We start from the raw sequence: 9,010 nt of genomic DNA on the forward strand, positions 1-9,010 counted from the left end.
TTCTGCTGGGTTCACAACAGCTGACGCTGAAACGGAGACCAAATGGGGGGGAAGAAAAAATCCATGAAAAGCCTTATGATGAAACGCCGAGAAACGCGCCCGGCTCGGCTCAGCTGCGCTGCTGCCCCGCCCCCTGAGCGCCTCCCGGACTGTGCATTTTTCTACTAGGGAAATACATTAAACCGTTTAAAATGCAAAGCAGTAAAGAGGCACCTACAAAACACTAGCGATCTCAATGCGACAGCTCCAAACCAAAACACAAATATCCTCTAGGATTTTCTTCTACTCAGTGAGAACCCCGTTCACGCTCCGCTCTGCCCCTGCGCTCCCCTTCCCGCCCCATCCTCCTCTCGGCAACTCAAACGCGATGGAGAATTGGATTTATTTGATTGGGGTTTTGTCCTGCAGCCCAGAGCCTGCAGCTTCCTCTTCTTACCTCCTTGGTGATGGTGGTGGGTGTGCGAGGGGGAGGAGTAGCGGGGGGAAGGGGAGAGAAAAAAAAAAAAAAAAAAAAAAAAAGGCAGCTGATGGTGTCTGTGGCACTTTCCGCGCCCGCCCGCCGGACCCCGCGGCCGCCCGGCCTCCGCATCCACCCTCTGCTCGCAGACAGATGACTGTCACTGCCTGGCTTTGAAGCGGCTGGATATTATTAACCCCCCAAAAAAGCATTAAAAAAAATCGGTAAAAAAACCCATGACACAGTCGGGAAGGAGCGCTGGGAAACAGGGGGAGAAAGGCGGGAGCGGCGGCCCTGCCCCCCCTCCACGCGCGCAGGGCGGGGCCGCGCGTTTGGCGCCAAAAGCCCCGTTCGCTCTTTATCCTCCGGGAGGGTGCTCGGATGTCCCGGGATCGGCCCTGCTGAGCCCCCCCCCCAGCCCCTTGTGTACCCTGTCCTCCTCGCTCCCCCTCGGCCCCAAGCACGGGGGAAACGTCGCCTCCGGAGCGGTGTCCCCCCGCTACCCGGCGCTGCGACCTCGCGCGCAAACACCCGGGGGAGTTGAAAATAAATAAACAAGTAGGGACTGAGGGAAGTGGCTGGGCGAGAGAGCCGCTCCGACTCGGGGCTCTGTACATGATCAGTAGCACTGGCCCAGCAGCGATCGCCTCGCCGCAGGCGAGCGGGGCTCTCACGCCGCCGCTACCGCGGGCGCGCTGTCGGGGCCGGACCCAGGCAGGCGGGTAGGTGGGCGGGCGGACAGGCCCGGCCGACCCCGCACTCAGCGCTCCCGGGTCTGCACCGGGACCCGGACCGGGATCGAGATACGGCGGGAGCCGCCCGCGTTTCGCTGCCGACGGCGACACCTTGCGGACGGACGGCGCGAACGGCGGCGCTCCCGGCGCTCCCGGCGCCCCCGCGCATTCCCCGGCGGCGGCACCCACCGCTCTCTCGCCTCCTTCCCCGCGGCGCGGGGCCGCGGGACGGGACGGGACGGGACGGGACAGGACGGGACGGGACGCGGCGGCACGGGACGGGACCACGGCGCTTCCCTCGGCGGTGCGCGGCAGCGGGCGCTGGTACGATCCCGATCCCGGTCCGCCGCCGCTCGGGGCGGTGCCTCCTCGCTCATAGGCTGCAGGTTGAGGCGGGGACTGGGCGTCGCTCGCAGCAGCCGGTGGCGGCGGGCGGTCGCTTTGTGTGCGGCGGCGACGACGGCGGTGGGGCCGCCTCCCCGGCCCGCCTTGGTGGGGGCGAGCCCGGGCTCTTCAAACCCGGCGGGCACGGCGGTGAGAGAGCGAGCTGGAGGAAATAAACTCCGAGGGAGGCAGGGATGTGCTGTGTGCGCCTTCGCCTCGTCCCCTCCGGCAGTTTTGGGCAGGAAGGTCCTGCCTCTCCCGCGTGGTGATACTCCCCTCGCCCTCCGTGTCACGTTTCAGTGCCAAAAACTTGGAGGCTCCACGAGCCGGTCAGTGCCCTGAGGCGGCCTTGGGGCTGGTCGGGCATCCCGGGCATCCGGAGTGCAGCTGGCTCACCAAAGGTGGCAACTGCTTTGCAATGACCCTAGCCAACCAAGGCAGTGAGCTTCTGCTGGGCTCCTTGTCCCCCCATCTCGCCCCTGCCTGCGTTTCCCCTCACCGAAGTAACTGGTTGCATTTTTGCTTAGGAACCTTTTGTTCGTCCTGGCTTAGAGCAGAAAAGGCACATGGAAGGTGAATCCTCTGTACCAGAGCTTCCAAGTGAATACTGTTCAAGCAGAGGTTGCTGAAGGTGACTTTTAGATACCCCTTTATGAGTGACAGTTTGGCTGGACTCAGCTGTGGCAGGGGCGGCGCCCCATGAAGCAGAGGAGCGCTGGACCTTCATGCCAGTCCCCGTGGCATGAAGCTCATCACGCTTGCCTGAACTTTGGTGATTTGGCCTCCATCCCTCTAATTCACTTTGGGTTCAAGACAGGGGAATTCATTGATTAGCTAATGTGCACTCGGTTCTTTGAAGATACGAAGTCTTATGAAAACACCGAGCTTTATTAATTTCTTTTTGGATGATTTGTCTGGACAAAAAAGGTGTGAGTGGTTGGGATTCCCCCCCACACACACACATTTCAGTAGCCTTTAACAGGTTGCAGCCTGAGAACAGTTAGTATGTGGCTCACAGAATGCGTGAACAATTTATTCATACTCATTAATCAAGGACCTTCATGGATTTAAACAGTTGTATATTTAACAGTTATATATGATTTTTTTTCCATGGAAATGGGCATGGGCTGCTACCTGACTTTTTGTTAATTTATTATAAATTCTCACCTAGATTTTTGAGCAGCCTTTTTTAATTTTCCTTTTTTTTTTTTTTTCCCCATATGTATGTGCATGGGAATAAAACTACCAAATTCTAGGAAAGTTCTGCTGTGCTGTGTGATATCTTTTGTAGTACCCTGGATGAGAACATTAATAAGGGTTAACACTCAAGACAAATTTTTTAAAGTAACTTTCACTGCCAAAAAAACATCAAACCAACAAAAACAAAACCCCCAACAAACAGGAAATGGAAAGCAGTACTCTGAAAAACATTGCCATGTATGAGCACTAGTTCTGTTTATGTAAAAAGACTTGTTAAAAGTCCAGATCTATTGCTTTGTCTTATAGAGTTAAGAAAGACATGGAAATCTTCGGTAGGACTGCACAAATCTTTGTGGAGTTTTGACTGATGCTTACTTTGGGCTCTTTTATTAACATTTACTTTTCTTTCTCCGATTTCTTCTGCCTCTGAAATGACATATATCAAGAAGCTTCAAGGCAAATGGAAATCTGAAATGACTTGTAGTTACTGTAAATTTATTATTACGTTGTTTCACTGGGAAAACTTGGCAATTAAGATGTGCTGATACTAGAACTGGGTACCAGTATAAAGGAGTTGTGTTGCAAATATATTAAGGCATTGTAAGAATTCATTATCTGGAAAGGTAGAAAAATATGTATAAAAGAGTGCCTAAAAGGCTAAAGGATACTTTTGCTTATACAGTGGGAATCTTAGAAGAATCTAAGTGGATCCAGTGGCAAAGCATTATGCTGAGGGCTTGAACATGCATACCTGGCCATAATATGTAAGTAAGTTGCTGGTGGTCAGGGCTACAGAACATTTTCCAATTCATCATTATTGATTCCTTAAGAAACGCTGTGTGAGGCAAATTTCTCTGGCCACACATACCTTTCTTTCATGCTAACAGCCTGCAACTGTTGAGAAGATCAAAAGAAACAGGGTATTATTACCTAATATGTATGCAGTTGTCTTCCTCAGAGGCACACAAACTTCAGTATATTTCTGAATATTTTTTCTTTGCTAGTTTTCTTTACTAGCCAGAAGTAATGTATGAACTCTCTTGACTCTATATTACAGTGTAAAAGATTTTATAAATAGTTTTGTTGATTGGGGCATGGGGAAAGTGGCCAATACCCCAGTGTTCTGAGTGCACTTGGCAAAATGTGACAGAATTGGAATGATTTATTCCTGTTCTGTCTCAAACAGCAGAAACTACAAGTGAAGCTTTTTGTGTAGGACTAGAAAGGACGTAAGTATGAACACTCATAGACCTGGATTTTTATTTTTCTTCCTTAGTCCTAATACACTGCCTTTTAGATAGCAGTAGTAAAATTTTTAGTAAATTGAATTAAGTATTTGGAGGTAGCTGTTTAAGTTAGCATAACAGTTACAGCAGCTACCAGATTTAGAGGAGCAGATTTATTCCTGCATACGTTAAATAAACTTGCAAGGGAGTTGTGCTGCTGCCCGCTGTGTAGCTTCCGAGGGTGTGTAATCTAGACTATTTCCCTTGTCAGTTTCCCTGTAGGTAGACTCTGGTATTGCTTTTACCCTCATTCAGGTGCAACAGCATTAGGGACTTGCGTAGTGTCACATATGGTAACAAAAACAGATTTCCCCAGTATGCTGATTGTAACAGTCTGAGGTAGCAATTGCTTTCCCATAAGTTCTTACAGAGCACATCAGCATCGTCCATTAAGATCAGAGAATAGTGCAGAGTCCCAAAGACCTTTGGATGTCACCCCTGCAAAGAATAACAGATGTTCTTGTGACGTAAAAACTCTCGAGCACTGGCCATAATACCTAGTGCTTGTATAGTGTTTCACATGACCAAGATGTTGAAAAACTTATTTCACTTACAGTCACTGCAGAGGTCTCTAGCCAATCTTATCTGTGCATCCAGAAGCACTTTAAGGAGTACCTAGTAATCAGGACTAGTTTTATTTAATTAAAACTGGCTTTGAGGTAATTATTCATAAGAAATAGTGTGATAACAAAGTAATACTCTGGCAGCAAAAAACAGAGGAGATACTGGATTTAGCTTGGTAACTGTGGTTGAATACCTTTAAGTGTTCCTAGATATATAAGAAATCATATTTCAATGACTGGTAAAAAGAAAAAGAGCTTTCTTCCTTCTCTGCTTTTTGTATGTAGTTGGTGCCCTTAAAAGTTGTGCGTCAGACAGGTATTTGTGTACTAGTCTTCTTCAGCTTCCCTTCTAGCTGCTCAGAGAACATTGGAAAATTCTCATTTAAACCAGAAGGACTAGAAATGTATTTTTTAGATTTGGCAGAAGCTGATAGCACTTTCTCAGGGAAACATCCTACTCGCAGCAGATTTTCATACCCTATATATGGCTAGATAAACATCTAGGCATTTGTTATCTTATGGTTTTATTCTGAAGCAAAAAAAAAAAAAAACACCAAACTTCAAAAAGTTGCAGGTAAGTCCTCTAAATGAAATGTTTCACAATGAGGCTGTGTACATAGAATCACAGAATTGTAGAATCAATTAGGTTGGAAGAGATCTCTGAGATCACGGCGTGCAGCCGTGACCAATCACTGCCATGTCAACTAGACCATGGCACTTAGTCCTGTGTCCAGTCTTTCTTTAAACATCTCCAGGGACAGTGACTCCACCACTTTCCTAGGCAGACCATTCCAATACCTGACCACCTTTTCTGTGAAGAATTTCTTTCTAATGTTCAAACTAAACCTCCCCTGGTGCAGCTTAAGAATATGTCCTATTGTCCTGTGGCTGGTATCTAGGAAAAAAGGCCATCACACTCATCTGACCACAACCTCCCTTCAGGTAGTTGTAGAGAGTAATAAGGTCACCCCTGAGTCTCTTATTCTCCAGGCTAAGCAATCCCAGTTGCCTGGAGATATTGAGCCAAAGGGTAGGTCCTAGCACTTGGTCTTGTTGAACCTCATACTGGACATGTATTAGAAACAAATTTTGAGAGCCTTGTTTCAGCTGTTTCTTTTTATGAAAATTTTTGATGTCTAATTAAAAATGATCTTAAAACTTTTGTTGGCTGAAGTATTAATAGGAAGTTTTTTCTCTCCCATTTCCAAATTTAAAGAAAACTCGAAGATTTTTAATGTTTTGTAGACCTTTTCCCTTTAGGTTGAAACTGCCTATTGAGTTCAAAATTCATGTCAGGGAATGACAGACAGATAACTATGTTGACTATATTTGTTTTCCTTAGGAGACTAAGCCGAAAGGAAACCAAGCACCCGAATTTTTAAATTTTAAATTTATTTAATTTTAACATTTAAATATTTGTGCACAAAAATTATTATAGAGGAAAAGTACTTCACTGTGCCTGTTAGGCTACCACAAGAAATATTATTAATACAAAATCTGTGGATAAATTCACTTTTACAATATTCTAACCCACACACATTTTTACAGTAATTACTTCCTCCTAAATGTATACATCGGCATGAAATATATCCTAATTGTAAAATCGTTTATAAGCATTTATCTTTCTGGCAAGTGTACCTTTATCAGTAGAAAGGTATAACTTTCCTAAATTGAATTGTTGCAGAAATATCTGCTGCTTAGTGACATCAAGCATCACTGACATAACAGTAGAGACTATGTGACTAAGCAACAGATATTGTGGGTTGTTCTTTTGTTATATTCCTGTTTTTGTAAACACCTGTGACAGTTAATACATTCAATATGCTCATACATTTCAGGACAACAGCCGTGGCAAGTGTTTTTTCTGTAACAGGTGAGTAGGTAAAAAATGGCTTGATAGTACATAATCAGAGCAATCAAAGAATGGTTAAGGTTGAAAGGGGCCACACTGGGTCATTGGGTCCAACCTCCCTACTCAAGCAGGGCCATTCCAGAGCACATGGCACAGGATTACTCTTCCTGATGCTGCCCAAGGTACCACTGGCCACCAGGGCACACTACTGGCTCACCTGCCGGGTCCTTCTCCTCAGAGCTCCTTTACAAGAGGTTGGACCCTAGCCTGTCCAGGTGCACAGGGTTATTTTTCTCCAGGTGCAGGACTCAGCATTTACCTTTGTTAGATTTCAGATAGTTCTTCTCTGCCCGTCTCTCCAACCTGTTGAGGTCCTTCTGAAGGGCTGCACAGCCCTTGAGGTGTCAGCCATTCCTCCCAGTCATCAGCAACTTGCTGAGGAGGCATTTGCCCCCTCATCCAAGCCATTGATGAATAAGTTAAATGATGCTGGACCCAGTATTGAACCTTAGGGCACATCACTGGTGACAGGCCTCCAAGTAGACCCTGTGCCACTGATTACAGCTCTCTGAGATCTGCCATTCAGCCATTTCTCAATCCACCTCACTCTCTACTCATCCAGTCCACCCTTCCTGACTGTACCTATGAGGATGTTATGAGACAGTTGTGTTGCTGAAGTTAAAGCAGACAGTATCTTCTCTACCCATCCAGGGAGTTGTTTCATCGTATAAGGCAATCAGGTTGGTTAAGTATAATTTACCTTTAGTGAATCCATGCTGACTACTCCTAATCACCTTCCTGCCTTCCATGTCCTTAGAGAAGGCCTCCTTTCCAGGCACTGAAGTGAGGCTGACTGGCCTATAGTTCCCTGGGTCCTCCTTCTCACCCTTTTAGAAGACTGGGGTGACATTTACTTTCTCTTAGTCCTTAGGCACCTCTCCTGATCATCACAGCCTTCCAAAGATGTTTGTGAGCAGCCTCAGTAGTGTCCACCAGCTCCTTCAGCGCCCATGGATGCATCCCATCAGGGTCCATGGAACTGTGAATGTCAAGTTTGCCTAGGTGTTCTCTAACCCAATTCTTCTTGTTCAAAGGAAAGTCTTTCTTCAAACATTACTTTTCTCTGGTCTCATGGATATGAAAGCAATGATGAATATGTTTTTTGTTAAAATAATTTGTTAACTTTTTCAAAAAGTTGACAAATGTAGATAAATAGTTGCTGCTTTTTACTTTCTTTTTTTAAAAATTGTGGCGAATTTAATTCGCGTTCTACACACTGAGACACTATTCTGTATTACCGTGCTGCAAATAAATGGTAATTGTCATCTACCAGTAATTCTGAAGGTATCAGTGATGCAAATTTTTACTGTGCCCTTCAGCCACAGCAAATACGGCAGACCTCTTTCAGGGTTAGACTCTATAAAATAATCTTATCACAGGTCTTCAGTTTTTCTTTGAAAGTCAAGGGTTTGAGCCTATTCAGTCAATACCCACTCCACTGTCTGTTAAAGCCATGGAAGAGCTCTTTGGAAAATTAATTTAGTGAAGCCCAGGAGACTCATAGTTATATTTTGCAGTTCCTAAGCATGGAGAGAAGAGAACCACACTGAACGGCAGCTTCCTACTTCTCTTGAGCTTCTGCAGGTAATAGGCAGGTGGGAAGAGGACTGGTGAGGTCTGACAGCTTCATCGAGTAAGTTTTTCTCCTCACAGCGATCCATGAAAATTCCATGATGCCACTTCATTAGGAAGACTTCTTGTTCTCAATTAGTTTAATTCTCTGAAAAGCTTGGTTTGGCTAAAATCTTTTTAATAGGACAGCAGGAAAGATTTGGCTGGTGAACACTGGAAGACCTTTGGGGTTGTTCATGTGGCTTGTAAAATGGGCTAATTATATAGGTTTTCCTGATTCTTACCCAGTTCCTTTTCTACCTGTTCCCCCTCTGCTTTTCATCGATCTTTAGTGGTTTGAAGAATTACAACATTTTATGTTTATATGTGCTTAAATGTTTTAAATTTTTTCGAGCAATCAGCCATTTGTACGTTTTTATGCAAGCTCACTTTACAGACTATTTTTGAAACTTTAGCTCAAAACGTTTCTCTGGTTACAAAGCCTATTAACTATTCATTGTCATTAAATATTTTACCAGATAATTCACTGAGACAAATGCGAAATGTGCAGTTGGGAAGGTAAAATTATAACCAGTCACATAAACCTGTCCTCATTAGCTCCCTTTCAAACATCTCCAAATGTTACCAATAGAGAAAGACATCCTCGGAGAGTGGTTTGAAGCATGAATTCCTTAGTTTTCAGTTGGAATCTGCTTTATGTTTGAGAGGAAGGCTTTCATTTCCTGCATCTGAGATTCATTTTCAAATGCAAACTAACAGGAAGATCAGCCTTTAAAGACTATTAGTGACTGGCCAGAAGGGTGTTGGTGACTGGAAAATAAGAAGGAAAAAAGAAAAATGTGGACTTAAGAGAGTGAATAAGGATGCATCAGAGTATACTTTCAGCTGGTGTCAATTGAGAT

At 45.2% G+C, this 9,010-nt stretch overlaps 1 protein-coding gene and 1 long non-coding RNA gene across 4 annotated transcripts in view; one reads left to right on the forward strand and one right to left on the reverse strand.

Moving 5' to 3' along the window:
* MYCN (MYCN proto-oncogene, bHLH transcription factor) overlaps positions 1–1,421 on the reverse strand; it is a 6,044-nt gene extending 4,623 nt beyond the window's left edge. The window contains exon 1 of one of the 3 annotated variants that reach the window (XM_027902758.1): positions 1,381–1,421. The gene's annotated coding sequence lies outside the window, so the exon portion shown is untranslated. Of the gene's footprint in view, positions 1–217; positions 401–436; positions 872–1,380 lie in introns of those variants that run through there. The other 2 variants (XM_027902757.1, XM_027902759.1) reach the window with 2 other exon arrangements.
* LOC114067373 overlaps positions 1–6,669 on the forward strand; it is a 10,457-nt gene extending 3,788 nt beyond the window's left edge. Inside the window, exon 3 of the long non-coding RNA XR_003573385.1 lies at positions 6,547–6,669. This is a non-coding gene — a long non-coding RNA (uncharacterized LOC114067373). The remainder of the gene's footprint in view (positions 1–6,546) is intronic.
* Positions 6,670–9,010: the final 2,341 nt, after the last annotated feature.

The sequence above is a fragment of the Empidonax traillii genome, unplaced genomic scaffold (genome assembly GCF_003031625.1).
Source record: "Empidonax traillii isolate 1590-97213 ecotype Southwest subspecies unplaced genomic scaffold, ASM303162v1 scaffold907:size245971, whole genome shotgun sequence".
NCBI lineage: Eukaryota > Metazoa > Chordata > Aves > Passeriformes > Tyrannidae > Empidonax > Empidonax traillii.